Source organism: Coptis chinensis, chromosome 7 (assembly GCF_015680905.1).
Source record: "Coptis chinensis isolate HL-2020 chromosome 7, ASM1568090v1, whole genome shotgun sequence".
Lineage (NCBI taxonomy): Eukaryota > Viridiplantae > Streptophyta > Magnoliopsida > Ranunculales > Ranunculaceae > Coptis > Coptis chinensis.
This window is the reverse complement of record NC_141462.1, coordinates 40,994,846-41,011,746: the sequence shown is the minus strand read 5'-3', so window position 1 is coordinate 41,011,746 and position 16,901 is coordinate 40,994,846. Positions and strand designations below refer to the sequence as shown.

Sequence of the window (16,901 nt, the reverse complement as noted above, 5' to 3'; positions counted from 1 at the left end):
CTCAATGGATTTGTGCAAATCCATTTTTCTAACACCTTTATCATTTGACAACTTGGGGGATGAAAAAAATCTGACTTGAAAATACACGAACCTTTTGTTTCCAAATAACTTTTTTCCAAGAATTCCATCAATCATATATCTATTAAGTTATTTATCAATTCATTGTTTCCTTCACAGCGATACATAATACAGGACACCTTAATTGTTACAGACATGAAACAACACATACCTGTGGATTACATTATTTCATACATTTACATTAATTTTCTCACAAGTTAAAAGCTCACACGCAAAATGTGCAAACTGGAACAGAAGCAACGTATGTCTTCTAGATCAACATAATGCGTATCTTCTTTGGCAGCACTTGTAACGGAGTTTATTCTGCGACGACCAGCTCTGCAATCCTACTTTAGATTATAAATGACTTGCCTGCCTTTTCATATACGACCTCGAAGCAAACTAGAAACTATATAACAGAAGTCCATTGCTCACTCTGCCTGCATCCCAGATTATGAATCATGGTCCTCGTTACAAGAATGTGAAATTTGTGATTAGCAGTAGGAGCAACCAACACAGAAATGACACGCATGATCATTTTCAATCCCACTGATCGTTTCATCTCAAAATTCTCTCTAAGAAACTGGAAATTCAAAAAAGATTCTCCTGATCTCTAGCCCTACGTCTCACAGTTTTCCTCAAAAGAATTGTTAAAGATGAATCACTTGATATCGTTCACAGAAGATTAGATCCTCTCGCATATACACATGACATTCACCAGCTTATGATACTGTGTAGTAAAATGTTCAAGTCAACTATTAAATCCAACAATTTTAACAACACAAAGTTAGAATATAGGAAAATACTCATTAGAATGTAAACCCTCTGCTCACAGCTTACTAGGATTCTGCACATGTTGGCTACTTATAAGAGAAGAATAAACAGTGTCATCAGGCGTCAAGCCTCATCTATCATGTCTTCATTCAATTGAAAGGCCTCATCTGATCTTCCTTCCTTGGACAATCCCAAAATCATCGTGGTGTATGTGATCACATTCCTTACCAGACCTTTCTCTTGCATTTCAGAAAATAACTTCAGGGCGACATCAACCTCACCAACAATACAATCCCCTGTATAAGTGATGTATATGTATAAACATCAGGCCTTAATCTCTTATCTTCTATCTCATCTATAACCTCAATTGCTTCCTTCATTTTCCCATTCTTTCTATAGTAATCTATAAAAATGTTGTAAGAAACAGTACTAATGACACACATGATGAAGATACAAGAAAGAACAAATCTTAGTTTGTTAGGATTAGAGTAGTTTGTTAATATTCTGTTTTACTTCTGTAACTAACAATATGCCTTGTCAGCAATGTTAGTTAGTTGTAACTATTATAGTATAAATACAGACATGTAACCAAGACTAATTTCATTCATTGAATTCATTTTTCTCATTTCCAGTTTTCATTAGTTTCAGTTTTTCTTTATGGTATCAGAGCTAAATGCTCTAAAGCGAAAAATAGTTCGATCCTCAAACCTTAATTTCTTAATAATCTTCCGCTGCTCTTCACGCATTAACATCAATTACTACCAATTTTCTTCATAATTCGATTCAATCCTATATCTTCAATCAATCAGATTCAATTTCATAATCAAATTCTCAAAAGTTAATCAATCCTGATTTCTGACATCAATTTTCTAAAGTTCTAAGCTTGATTTCTTTGATTATAACAATGGCAAGGAACGCTCATCCTTCAGCAAATCAGAATCAAAATCAGAATCCTCAAATCAATTCTCAAGTGAATCCTTAATTCAATCCTCAAGTAAATTCTCAAGTGAATCCTCAAATTAATCTTCAAATGAATTCTCAAGGAGAATCATCATCTTCTTCGTCTGTAAGTAATTTTCAGAATTTTTCATTTCAAAATATCGGTAATCTTGTTCCATTAAAACTGGACAAAGAGAATTATATGATGTGGAAATCTGTTTTTCTACCTATCTTGCGAAATTTTAGTCTTTTCGATCTTGTGACTGGAAAAGAAATTTGTCTTGATCAATTTTTAAGTGATGAAAGAGGAAATTCTACAAATCAATTAAATCTTGCTTATGTTGATTGGGTAAGAAGAGATCAAACTCTTCTCATATGGCTTAATGCTACCATGTCTATTGAAATGTTACCATATGTGGTTGGTATCTCTACCTCTCATGAGCTGTGGAAATCGTTAGAGAAAAGATTTGCTACCATCACAACTGCCTTTGTGATGCAATTGAAAGGAAAACTCCAAGATATGAAGAAAGGCAATGCGTCTGCTGCCTCTTATTTGCAAAATATAAAGCAAATTACAGATTCATTAGCAGCTTCTGGACACATAATCAAGGATGAAGACCTGGTGTTCTATATACTAAGAGGATTGACCAGTGATTATAAAACTTTTGTGACCTCAATTAGAACCAGACAACAACCAGTTTCATCAGATGAATTACATGGTCTTCTTCTTAGTGAAGAAATGTCTCTTGAAGAAATGTTGACTGAAAACAATAGTTCTCATGCCTTCTCAACTACAAGGGAGTATGCACCACATTATGCAAATTTCAGGGGTTCTTACAGAGGTTCATATCAGCCACAAAGAGGAAATTTCAGGGGTAACAACAATAATTTCTTTCCACATCAAGCCAACAATAATTTCAGAGGTAACTACAATAATTTCAGAGGTGGAAGGCCAAATAACTTTCAAGGAAATTCAAACAGAGGAGCTTATCAGCATGTCACCTCTACTATCAAGGAAACAACTTTACTGCTCAAGGACACTTCAATAATGCCCAGAACAACAAACCTGCTTGTCAAGTTTGTGGAAAGACAGGACATGTGGCCTTGGATTGCCATCACAGAATGAGCCATGCGTATGCAGGAAAGATTCCTCCAGCAAAATTAGCAATGTTAGCTAATATAAGTGATGCAGCTGAAGAAAGTAATCTGGGTTATGATCAGAATTTTAATGACTTTAATCCAAGTACATTTGATAATGAGCAGTATAACTAGAGTACAGGTGATTCTTACAACCAAAATGTGGATAACTTCAACAATGGGACTTCATCAAGCTCTCAGCCTATCTCTGGTTTTGATAACTATAATTATGGCCATCAGTTTTCATCTATTGGACCTTCTGATATACCTTATGGCCCTCAGTTCTCATCTGCTGGACATTCTGATGGCTCTTCTAGCTCACAGTGTCCTACTGCAAATTTTGCATTCACTGAACCATATGTTGAATCTTCAAATCAGGAGCCTTCTGCTCATTATGCTTCCCAAGTGTGTACTTATAATGGTACACCAAACTGGTTTGCAGACACTGGCGCATCTTACCATATCACTCCAGCACTCTCTAATATTGGATCTCACTCTCGATACAAAGGAAAAGACAAAGTGCTAGTGGGTAATGGTCAAGGTTTGCACATCCTTAACACTGGCTATTCTACTGTTTATCCTCCTAATTCAAGTTCCTCTTTTACTATGACTAATATTTTGCATGTCCCTCAAATGACCCATAACCTTCTTTCTGTACATAAATTTGTAACTGATAATAAATGTTCCCTTACATTTCACTCTAATGGCTTCTTTGTCAAGGACAATGCCACCCAGAGGATTCTTTTCCAAGGCAAGTCTGACAAAGGTCTCTATCCTTTCACATTCAATTGCAACTCTACTTCTTCCACAACACCATCAGCTTTCTTCACAAATAAAGCTCCCTTCTCCATCTGGCATCAAAGATTGGGGCACCCATCTTCTCAAACTCTTCATCAAGTTTTAAGTAGAAATAAGTTGGTTGTTCAGCATAGTACTTCTTCTTCTTCATTTTGTAATGATTGTCAAGTAGGAAAAAGTCATAAATTGTCTTTCCCTGTATCCACTTCTACAACTAGTAGTCCTCTACAACTGGTACATATTGATCTATGGGGACCCTCACCAGTTTGTTCTATCAGTGGATATAGATATTTTGTCACTATTGTAGATGACTTTACAAGATATTGTTGGATAAAACCTCTTGTTCTTAAGTCTGACTTTTACCACAATTTTGTCAATTTCAAACTTTATGCTGAAAAACAAATTAGTTGTGAGATTAAATGTGTTAGGACAGATTGTGGAGGAGAATTTACAAGTTCAAAATTTACTTCTTTGTTAGCTAACTCTGGGATACAACATCAATTCAGTTGTGCTCATACTCCAGAGCAAAATGGTGTTGTTGAGAGAAAGCATAGGCATCTTCTTGATATCACTAGAACTCTTCTTTCTTAGTCCAATCTCCCTATATCCTTTTGGCTTGAAATAATTCAAACAGCAGCTTTTCTCATTAACAGACTTCCCTCTTCTTCATTAAATAACATTTGTCCTTGGGAAAAATTGTTCAATGCAAATCCAAGCTATACGTTTCTCAGAACCTATGGCTGCAGTTGCTTTCCATGGTTAAGACCTTACTCCCAGAACAAATTTGACATGAGAAGTAAACCCTGTATTTTTATAAGTTATAGTCTCAATCATAAGGGATATAGATGTCTTGACCCTATTACTGGCAGAGTCTTTGTTTCAAGACATGTTGTCTTCAATGAAACAGAATTTCCTTACAAATCTTCTTCTTTTAACTCCTCATCAAATAATTTCTATCCATTTCATAAATCAACACTTCAACACTCTCATCCTATTCATTCTCAGTTCACTTCTACTGATTTTCACACTGACTCTTCAAATTTGAATGCCTTAAATCCATCTCATCCTTCTATTACTTCTTCTAGTACTCTTGACATAACAAACTCAGTATCTTTCACTGATCCTGTCATTACAAAGGAACATGTCAATTCTATCCTTACAAATAATCCTGTCATCACTAATGATCATGCCATGCAAACAAGATCCAAGAATGGCATTCATAAGCCCAAAGCCTACAATTCAACTAAGCATCCTTTCCCCTCAGCTCTCTCATCTATCTTGCAAAAATTGCCTCCCACACCTACTACTTATACACAAGCAGTTAAGGATTCTCAGTGGAGGTTAGCTATGGCAGATGAATACAATGCACTTTTAAAGAGTAAAACTTGGGTTCTAGTACCTCCATGTGGTGAGTATAATGTTCTTGGCAACAAGTGGGTGTTTAGGCTGAAGCAAAAAGCAAATGGCAGCATAGATAAACACAAAGCTAGGCTTGTAGCTAAGGGTTTCCATCAGCAATTAGGAATAGATTGTGGAGATACTTTTAGTCCAGTTGCTAAACCTTCTACAATACGAATGATTTTGTCTATTGATGTTCAAAAAGATTGGGACATTAAGCAACTAGATGTCTCCAATGCATTTCTGCATGGTACTCTAAAGGAAGATGTATACATGGTGCAACCTCAGGGCTTTATTGATACAGAGAAACCAAATTATGTCTGCAAACTGCTAAAATCTCTCTATGGGCTCAAGCAAGCACCTCGTGTTTGGTATGAAGCACTGGTTCAAGCTCTTCTCTCGCAAGGATTCCATCTTTCAAAAGCTGATCCATCTCTATTTGTCAGATTCAAGGATGATTGTATTGCATACATTCTGGTCTATGTAGATGACATTTTAATCACAGGAAATTCACCTACATATTGCTCATCTCTCATTCAGCAATTAAGCTATAGCTTTGCAATGAAGGATCTAGGACCTCTCCATTTCTTTCTTGGCATGGAAGTAAACAGAGACAAAACTGGTATCTTTATGTCCCAAACTAAATATACTTATGATTTATTAGTCAAAGCAAACATGTTAGATGCCAAAGCCTGCTCAACTCCATGTTCCACATCTATTAAATTGGATCCTTATAGTGGTGACATTCTTCAAGATCCAACAGAGTATAGGTCCATTGTTGGCGCTCTTCAATACATCATTTTCTGTCAATCAAATATGTCAGTTTATGCACTCTCCTACATCTAATCACTTGGCTGCAGTTAAAAGGGTTCTCAGGTATTTGAAAGGCACTGTTACTAAAGGTTTACACTTTACTAAAGGTTCTTTAAATATCACAGCTTTTTTAGATGCCGATTGGGCTGGTTGCCCAACTGATAGGAGGTCAACCACTGGATTTTGCGTCTATCATGGCTCTAACCTGATTTCTTGGTGTGCAAAGAAGCAGACAACTGTTGCTCGTTCCAGTACTGAATATGAATATAGAAGCTTAGCTTACACTGTAGCTGAAATTTATTGGCTCTGTATCTTATTCAAGGATCTTCATATACCTATTCTGCGACCTCCTCTTCTCTGGTGCGATAATATTTCAGCTATCTCTCTATCCAACAATCCTGTTTATCATGCAAGAACAAAACACTTGGAGGTGGATTATCATTATGTTAGAGAACTGGTCACAAGTAAACTTTTAGAAATCAAATATGTGTGTACTGCTGATCAAACTGCAGATGTATTCACAAAGGGCCTCTCTACTCAACGTTTTGTTACTCTAATTCACAAGCTTACACCGAGATTTCTCACTTCAGCTTGAGGGAGGGTAATGACACACATGATGAAGATACAAGAAAGAACAAATCTTACTTTGTTAGGATTAGAGTAGTTTGTTAATATTCTGTTTTACTTCTGTAACTAACAATATGCCTTGTCAGCAATGCTAGTTAGTTGTAACTATTATAGTATAAATACAGACATGTAACCAAGACTAATTTCATTCATTGAATTTATTTTTCTCATTTCCAGTTTTCATTAGTTTCAGTTTTTCTTTAAGTACTAGGCCTTAAACCCTTCTTTTCCATATCTTGGAACACCCTTTTTGCTTCCACAACATTCCCTTCCTTGCAGTATATGTCAATCAATGTACTGAAGCTAACCATATTCGGAACCACACCCTTGTCTACCATGGTAATCAACAATTCCTTCGCTTTATCAGTCCTCTTCAATTTTCATAATCCACTTGCCATTGTTGTACAAGTGTAAAAATCAGCTTTAATGCCTTTCTTTACCATCATATGTTGCAACTTCATTCATAGCTTTTGTTGCAATAACCGTCTATTCCGTTAATTTTGATCTCATTCAACAAAATATTCGCAGACTCCATCTGCAAAGACAATGAGTAAAGCTCCATATGTATCAACATTTGCACTCAATTCGTCAAACAAAGCAAACGCCCTTTTCTACTCAGAAAGCCTTTCAGCTTCTTCAATATATCCTCTATTCAAATGCCTATCAATTAAAAGTGTATAAGTAGCGGCATTCCGCGAAATGCCATGCTTCTTAATCAAACACAAGATTTCATCAACTCTATAATTGAATTATAATAAGTAACAACATTCACTCTAATTTCTTGAATCAATTCAATACCTCTTTTACAAACCAAATCCACTACAACCGTCAATCCGCTATTGATGAACCAACATTGGACTCAACCATTTTATTGAAAAACTCTAGTGGATTTCTTTATTAAGCAAGTAAATAAACAAAACTCAAACACCTCAAAACACTTATCAAACATTTTCAATTCCGAATAAACTCGAAACCCATTCATTTTCACAACATTTTCTAACTAAAGAACCAGAATGCAAAAAGAATGCTTGTCATCGTGGGACATTCCAATAAACAAGAAGGGAGCTTGACTGCAAGAGTGATCAAACACTTCCTATAGCTATAGGAATACACAAAGAAACGATACACTTGGTCATGATGAGCAACCCCAGTGGCAACATTATCCATATGTGTTAAGAAAACTAATGAAGTGGATGCTTTCAATTGTTTTTGTTTATATCAGTGCAATGCTGCAATTTTGAGCACCTCAAAAAAAGTTATGGACCAAGCATAACCCAACTGACACAACATCTAAATCATTGTTAATGTAGATTAATAAAACACTGAAAGTTTGACATTTGGACTCAATGAGAGCAGAATACTTACCAAATGAAAAGAAGGCATCACTTGCTTTCCTCAGAGCTATTATAAAACTTTATACATGGTTAGGTTGCCCACTTCCCATCCCTAACATGTAGTCATCCTACACAAACATAAGAGAAGACTTGAATCATGGAACTTTAGGGTAAATCTTAACATCTGTTTTTTTTTAAGAATATGGCTTGATCAAATCAACACAAGCAACATTCATGCTTCAATTTGGAAGAGCACTAACAGCTTGTACTATCGACATCGATAGCACGAACCTTTGCTATTACAATGGCATTGCTCTTTACATGCTTCACACAAAGCCACGCAAACTCTACATCATGAAGTTCATTTTCAGAATATGAACCAACCATCCCCCACCAACTTGTCTGAGCGAGAGTTTTCCTTCTTTTTCTTGTTAGCATCAAGGATCCTCAAACTCTTTGATTTCCCACAAAGGATCTTAAGACCCTTTTCAGAGTACTTAGGTGTAACCACTATCTCATAAAACATCCATGTTTCACCATCAGCAGGACTTCTGAACTCGCAAATATTCTCTCGCGATGCAACACCAAAAGGATTTGTAAGTTAGACTATCACAAATGTAGGTTTTTCGAATTCCAATACACAGTTCCATGCTGCATCAGCATCTAAGTAGTTATTATAGGACATCTCCTGAGAAAAGACATAAACAAGTTAGATTAAATAGATAATCACCAATCACCAATCATAAAAATAATAATAATAATAATAATAATAATAACATAGGAAAAATAATAATATTAATAATAACATAGGAATGTACTGACTGATAAGCCAGCCTAACTGTGGTCCAAAGTTATAAAAAATGTAAAAAGTAAAACGCTAAGAAAGCAATAGGCCAATAGCTATGTAAGTACATAATTATGTTTGTGCCTGATCTCCTATTGAAGCCAGTTTAAGATACCCATCCTAAGCTGAACAAAATTCAGATACACAACTATTGAGTCAGTTGAACAAAACTTGTGTACTAATCAAGATCTTCATCATTTTTTTGAAGGTTAAGCTAGGGTTAGGTAGACCCTCACGACATTATATTGAACATGTCTTGTGTATAACCTATTAAGTTTCTCCTCTGTTACAATATTGTTCAACTCAATCCCCAGAGGAGAAAGTACACTACAATTACATCAAAAGAGCTAGATAGGGAAGCTAAGGGATCTGCGACCCTATTGGTTTCCCTAAAGGCACGACAAAATGAGAGACTCAAAATATTCACTAATACCCTATATGGCTGTATCACTCTAACCAAATTCAGACAATACCAAAGCCTCCCTGTTTTTAATGCAATTGACTGCGTTGAGAGAGTCAGATGCCACATCTATTTTTTTTTTTTTTATTGGCAAGTCTGTTTTAAATGAGATCAGTAACTCTTTGATGCTGGCGGGTTCGAGCCCCAAATCTCTGTTATCATCACCCAAAGGTTTTACCGACTTTGCTAGTCGGCACCTGCTTAAATCTAACTTCTTCACAGTTCCCACCCATCATGTTGCAGGCATGTAATCTTACTTTTATAGCTCCCAGTTCTTGAACTAGGATTGATTTGCTTGGGTTACTACCTGTGTAGGCGAGAAGAACTTCACCTGTATGGTCTCTTAGTGTACCCCCATAGCCAGCTAAATCACTACCTACTGAACCATCACTACCTAAGTGGTTTAATCCATGCACAAGGTATATCCTCTTTAACTATGTATTGGACATGAATGCCTAGTCGCTGAGTCAGTTGCTTCACTTGGTCTATTCTATTAAGGGAGGTAAGTTGAGCCTGCAAGTAAATTAAGCTTCAAGTCTCTAATAATTCTTTCTCTTAGAATGTTAGCTGGGCACCTAGTGTTCTCGAATCTTCTGTTATTCCTTCCTGACCAGATGAAGTTCACAATTGCACACATATATACTTTTAAAATTTCTGCAGTATCCTTTTTACCTTTGCATTTCCTCAAGATACTTGACCACTCCCTGTTGGAGTTTCTATCATCAGTGACCAGCGCAATATGCGTGTTGACTCTCCTCCCCCCTCTTGTGAATATGGACATTGGAAAAACAAGTGTTTGGTGTTTTCTCTTGCTTGGTCACAAATGTAACATTTAGAGTGAGTCAGAACCTTCTTCTTGATTAGCCCGTCTTGAGTAGGCAAGCTACTAGAAAACAATTGCCAACATGAGAAAGTGTGCCTAGGGATAACAAACTTAGCCAGATTGCTCCATTTGACCTTGTTGCTTGTTCTTTTTATGGCCATATAGGTTGATCTAGAAGTAAATTTGCCAATGTATGACGGTGTCCAGATCAGCGTGTCTTGCTGTAGTTGCTGATTAATAGGAATGTCATAAATGGGTATTATTCAACTCTAGATCAGAAATAAGATCGACCTTTTGGTTCCAAACTCCATTAGAGATGAGGACATCACTGTGGCATCAAGAGGATAGTCCCATGTTTGAACTGCAGATTGATTAGTGAGAAGGGCTCCATTAATGAAGAGTGTTACTTCCATTAGCAATTCTGACTTTTGTAAACTGGACTGCTTCTTTTCTTGCCTTTAGTACATGCCTCCAAACCCATGAGCAATCATCTGGTATCTTCATAGTCCAAAAGAACTTGTTTTTTATATGCTGCTGCCAAACCCAATTTACCCATATACTTTCCTCCTTTGAAGCAACTTTGAGAACTAAGCCACAGTAGTTGGCCTTGTTCCATCTATACATGTCCATAACACCAAGACCACCCTCATCCTTAGAAAGGCAAATAGCCGCTAAGCTTGCATGATGCATCTTTGGACCCATGCCAGGACCACTTCAAATAAAATTTGCACATATTCTACTAAGATGCTTCAACACTGACTTGGGGAGGATAAAAGTTCTTGACCAATGATCAGGTCCCAAATGTGCGTTTTATTATCCGTATATTGCTGTATTACAGTTAGGGCAGAGAATCGGGTTGGGTTTGACCCGAATCCGATCCGACCCGAACCCAAATAGTTTGGGTTTGGGTTGATTTTTATATCCGTTTACTTATTCGGGTTGGGTTTGGGTTCAGGTCTGTCGGATTCGGATTCAGATTTGGGTTCAAATATATTTTTTGGGCTTTATTTGAATTTTTAGTGTTATCCGATTGGGTTAGTCGGGTTCGGGTCGGGTTTGGATATTAAATTTCGGATATAATCGGGTTCGGATATTATGAAACTATTCGGATTCGGATATAGCCATATCCGACCCGATCCCTGCCCTAATTACAGTCCCTCTTACGCTTAACGAAAAACAACTCATAGCTTTTATTGTCTTTTTCAGGTTAAGGAGTATTTCAGACCACTTATCATAAAAGCTGCGTCTTAGCACCAAAATGAGCCTTAATCACGTTTATTATAAAGACCAGTAGCTGCTATGAAAAAGTCAAAGTCAACGGTCAAAGCCCTCAAATCAAAAGACCAGAGATTGAGGCCCTTATCTCAAAATATGATGATTTTCTCCCTAAACCTACCTTGGTTAAGAAGAAACCAAAAAGCAAAAACAAAAGCAAAAGCAAAAGTAAAATATGAAGTATCTCGTTTGTAATGGAGAAGGACAAATCTGTAAAAGGCAAAAGTAGGGGTATATAAGCTAAAAGCAGGGGAGAGAAAAACCATCCATTGTCTTAGAATTCAAACCATTTGGTTTGTTTAATTTATTGTCTAGTTTTTCAATTCATATTTTTTATTTTCTTGTTGTTTTATTTCCTTTCAATCAACTTGCTATTTACTTGTTCTTATTTCAATCAAACTTGTTATTTACTTGTTCTTATTTCAATCAAACTTTCATCTTGTTGTTTTTATTTCAAGTTTGTTTCAATCTTCCTTTCAATGTTTTCAAGTCATTTCAATATAACAATCAAAACTTTCAAGTTTTCATTAGCTTAGAACCATTCTAATCCATACAAGAGTCTACTTTTCTTCTTCACATCTCTCTCACTTAAATTCTAAATAATTTAGGATGAACATCACTTCTAAAAACAAACTCTTTTGAATTTACTACCACTATCTAAAACTTCAACCAATATATGTGAAAAGAAGACAAGACTGACATGATCAGTTTATAACCTTCCAGCATGTGATAGAGATCGAGCCTTCCAGCTAGTAATTCTTGATGTAACTCTATCCACAAGAGGTTGGCATTCCTTGATACCTAATTTTGAGGCTATAAGAGGCACTCCAAGATAAGTAACAGGGACGGAAACAAACTTGATACCAAGAGTCTCTGCAAGAGCTGATGCATCATCTTCAAAAAGACCACCCACCAAAATAGTTGTTTTTTTTTGTTCATTTGCAGTCCAGTAGCTTTAGAAAAAGATGTGAGAAAATCCATAATGGCTAGAACCGAGTCCAAATCGGCTCTTGCAAACAAAAGAATATCATCTGCAAAACACAAGTGAGAAACTTGTGCTTTCGTGCACTTTGGCTGCATATTAACATCAGCATAATAGTCTTCCAACTAACCATATCGAATGCTTTTTTAAGGCCAACTTTGATAGAGCACCTAAGGTGAAATCCTGGCTCTAGAATAGTTTCTTAGAAGCTCATGTGACAAAAGTAAATTGTTATGGATGTTTCTGCCTGGTATAAAAGCATTATGACGAGGAGAAATCCTTTCCTCAATAATAGGTTTGAGTCTATTCGTAATCACATTGGTGATACATCTATAGATAATGTTACAGCATGCAATGGGCCTGTAGTTGTTTTTTTTTATCGGTAAAGTAAAGATTTTATTGGGATGCTAAACTTTAGGAATGAAACAAAGGATAGTAGAGTTTACCCCTCTAGGCATCTTGTTAGTCCTAAATAAGTTTTGCACGTGTGAAATCTGCACCCTAACAATGCTTGAAAAAGAAGGCGTTGAAGCCATCTGGACCTGGTGATTTATTGTCTTCCACGCTAAACAAGGCATTTTTTTATCTCAGTATATGTGATATCACTTTGTAACACATCTACAATCTCAAATTACTCAGTTTCTAGAATACCTTGGAAATAGGAAATAATCTCCCTTGGAAATAGGAAATAATCTCAACAGTAACTTCATCTCATGCGTCTATTTTGTGCCCATTTTGATTTGTGATGGACCATATAGCATTTCTTCTCCTTTCTTTGATTGTATTATGAAAGTATGCAGTTCCTCTATCTCCCATTGTATGCCAATCACTGTTTGTCTTTTGTTTCAGCTCCTTTTCTTCTGCTCTTGCTAACATGCCATAAAGTTTCATGTATCCTTTTCTTTTCTAGCCAGTTCTGAATCAAGAGGGCTGGTTTGCAATTGCTTTTGTAGTTCAAAAAGTGTCCTCCACTCTCACACTGATGTTAAGAAAGTCTTTAGACCAACCCTTTAATTCACCCTTAAATAGTTTTAGCTTCTGCATCACAACACACATGGGATTGGGATTTGAGTAAATCTTTTGATTCCAAACTCCTAGTAGTATACCATGAAAATCTGGATGATGAACCCAGACATTAAGGGTGTGTTTGGAAACGAGAAATGAAATTCTCGTGAGAGTTAGAATTCTAATGAAATCCGATTCTCATAATTATATGAGAATTATTGTTGTTTGGCAAACTGTGAGAACTGCCAATTTCCCATATGTTGTTTGGCAGCTAAGAATTCTCACATCAATTTCCTATACCATTTTTGTTAATTTTTTTTGCTCAAGTATTTCACAAAACCAAAATAATAATCATTCCAAAACACAATAAATGTTAAGATTACATTACAACGTGGGACTTGGGTTTAGCTTGGTACGTGGGTGTGGTGTGAAATTGTACAAGTGTATTGGAGGATTGACCCTTTCACTTGGTCAAAAACTCCAAAATATATAGCTAGTCAATTGAGACTTGAGAGTGCATTGTGAAGTGAAAATATTTGGATTTGATTACTAGTGTTGAAAATCAGTCATCATAAAAAAAAAGTGATTTTTTTTTGTTACGGAATTTGTTAAATTAACAATGGACGTACATTGAACTTGTGAAATACAAAATTGGGACTTAACTGTATGATGTAAACTTTCCATTTAGTATAGAAACCATTACAAAATTTTGACGTGTATATTGTATTTGAGGATCTATGTTGTACGGACACGGACGCAGATATTGACGCGGCGACTCGGTTATATCTCAAAAAAGTAGGATGCGGATGCGACAAAAGATGCAGAAATTAATTAATATTTATAATTTTATTTTATATAAATTGAACATTAAAAACTAAATTAAATATATCAACATTCATAATTCAAAACTATTAAAGATAAATAGTCACAAAATTAAGTTTAATATCTCCTAATCAAACTTTAAAAACATGTAATAAGTCTTAACAAAACAAAAAAAATGAAAAAATTGAGTTTTTTTCAATATTATTTTGATTTATTTTTTATTTTTTAGGTCAAAATCCGCGTCCTGACCATGTTGACCGCGTCCGGTTTAGTTGACTGCGTTTTGACCATGTTGACCGCGTCCGACACGCGTTCGTGCCTGTGTCCGCATCCGACGCGTGTCCGACGCGGACACAACCTATTAGTAGGTGCGTCCGTGATTTAGAGTTGAGGATCCACTAGACCACTCAACAGCACAATCATTCTTCAGTATCTGACCAATCACTTCAACATGCCTATATACAAGTTGAGGCCTTAGCCGTTAGAAGAACTATGCCGCTTTGACAATAGGAATTGCTCTCAAAGAGACTGAAGAGCATCCAGTACTGTTTTTCTTTCAGGCATGCTTGGAATTGCTCCGTTAACTTGAACACAAAGAGATGCTACAGCAGCTGCAATAACAACACAGTAATTATTTCAAAGGATGCTTGTAAGAAATGTAGACCTGTATTTCAAAGTCACATTCACTCTAGAACTCATCATTCAAAAATTATTTCAAAGTACTATTTCTCAAAATACTCTAAATATCGAACATGGTGACACTAACGAGCTCAAACAGAAGCTTCTATCAATTCTTAAGGTAATTGATTTATGCATTTGAAGGGCAGAACTTACTCTAAACTAAACCTGAAATTCTGCTCCCCATGTGAATGTGGGATTTGATTCCAAGAACTTGAGGTCCAATTAAATCAGTTTAAAGGATATATATTTGAAGAGAGAAAGTTAAGCTATGTTCTACTTAAAAAAGAAAATTATAGCTCTCATGATTCATTCAACTGACTGCACTATATGCAGGCCAATGACGTCGATTTTTACATCAATGGGCATGATCACTGTCTCGAACACATTAGTAGCAATGATAGGAAAAGTTCATCTCAATTGAACTTAAAAAGTTAGAGAAAATTTGATCAATGTCACTAAAGGAATTAGGTTCTACTGCAGTCCACTGCAATTTCTAACAAGTGGAGGAGGTTCTAAATAGGGGTGCAAACGGATAGGTTTGGATTCGGATATGTTCTATCTGAATCCGAAAATTTATACTGATATCCATCCGAATCCGATAGATATTAAAAATTTTATCCGAATCCAATTTCGGATATCGGATAAATATCCAAAAATTAATATTAAAGCCTGGAGGGGTGATGCTCAAGGAGGGAATGGAGATGGAGTGCACCTGTTCTGTGATAGAGTAATTCTTGCATCTTACGCCGTGAAAAGCAGATAGAGTAATTCTTGTATCATACGTTGTGGGAAAGTTTTCACATGTATAAAGAGCCACTTCAACATTTCTAGTTTCTACAGGCTTCTATTTTTGTTCAACTTATATTCAGTCAATGTTAGCTAAAGGGATATTTGAGTCCAGGACTACACCTTGTGTGGTCATTTCACAGTACACATTCAGAGACAAGTGTGGGATATCTTACAAGGGAACCTGATATTTGGTGATGCTGCGTGTTGTGAACACAAGTAGAACGTTTGGTTTGGGAATCTGATGACCCTGTCGGTGTGACGAAGAACTATGAGATTGTGGGTTTCGAATCAGAACAGGGAGATTCCAGAGGGGAAGTCACGTAGATGTATGGCCTAGCGGATCGACTTAAATACTCTAAATGCAATGCGACTTAAATACTTAAATCACATGCATATGATAGATGCTAGATGCTTATAAAGATTATCAGCAATGGAGTTTAAAAGCCTTCCAATCAAGCTAGCAAAATTGTTGAGGTCTGTATAAGTAAGCCTTTTAGGTTCCACAACCTTATATCATTTTACACTTTAGAGTGGCCAAAAATCAGTTATGACAGGATATCTTATTGTTTTCCAGGATACTAACAACCTTGTTAATCCATAACTTTATGAGCAATAACAACATGCAGAACATGACGAGGGAATGTTCTAAAGTGAAACAGTAAATCACACCTATGGCCATTTGTATACAAATATTGACGATTACAGTAATCGCAAATATGCTAAATGCTGTAACGTTTGCATATGACTCAAACGCCCCATTAATCCCTACTGAAGGTGTCATTAAACCTGTGTTGCATGGGTACGCCACTCTTTCCGCCGTGTCCCGTGTCATGTCAACACCGACACGACACAGATACGTGGTCGGAGTGTTTTGAGAAAAAAAAAACAGCTTTTTTCATAGTCAAATTAGGAGGGAAATTAGAAATTGTAAGTGGAGTTTTCAGTTACATACTTTTATTTTAATAATCTGTCTTTGGTCTTTTTCTCTTCAAGTTTCCATTAATGACTTCGCACTGAGTTCGCAGCACCAAATCTATCCCGATGAAGAAGAAAAAGTGGTTTTGACTTTAAACAAATAACTTTCTATTGTGCCAAAGCACATCAATTTTTGTTGTCTTAACTTATCTAACTTAAGGCTGGGCCAGACTACAGTGGCCCAACTTTGGGCTAACTTTTGTTGTAGCAGGGACATCAATTTGGTGTTGTACTTAAAAAAAAAAAAAAAAAAAAAAAAAAAAAAAAATCTGTTGTGCCTAAAGATATCAATTTTTGATGTCTTAAATCATCCCATTTAAGACTGGGTCAGACTAAAATTGCCCAACTTTGGGCTAGTTTTTGCTGTC

General features: G+C 36.2%; 1 long non-coding RNA gene and 1 pseudogene across 1 annotated transcript; both read right to left on the bottom strand.

The window, feature by feature from the left end:
• Positions 1 to 886: 886 nt before the first annotated feature.
• Positions 887 to 7,710, bottom strand: LOC147487556 (pentatricopeptide repeat-containing protein At3g09650, chloroplastic-like; annotated as a pseudogene).
• A 6,387-nt stretch (positions 7,711 to 14,097) lies between these two features.
• On the bottom strand, positions 14,098 to 16,646 carry LOC147487555 (uncharacterized). Its single transcript, XR_015201798.1, has 2 exons — positions 16,511 to 16,646; positions 14,098 to 14,699 (listed from the first exon to the last, which is right to left on the bottom strand). It is a non-coding gene; the product is annotated as an uncharacterized LOC147487555 (long non-coding RNA).
• Between the last annotated feature and the right edge of the window lie 255 nt (positions 16,647 to 16,901).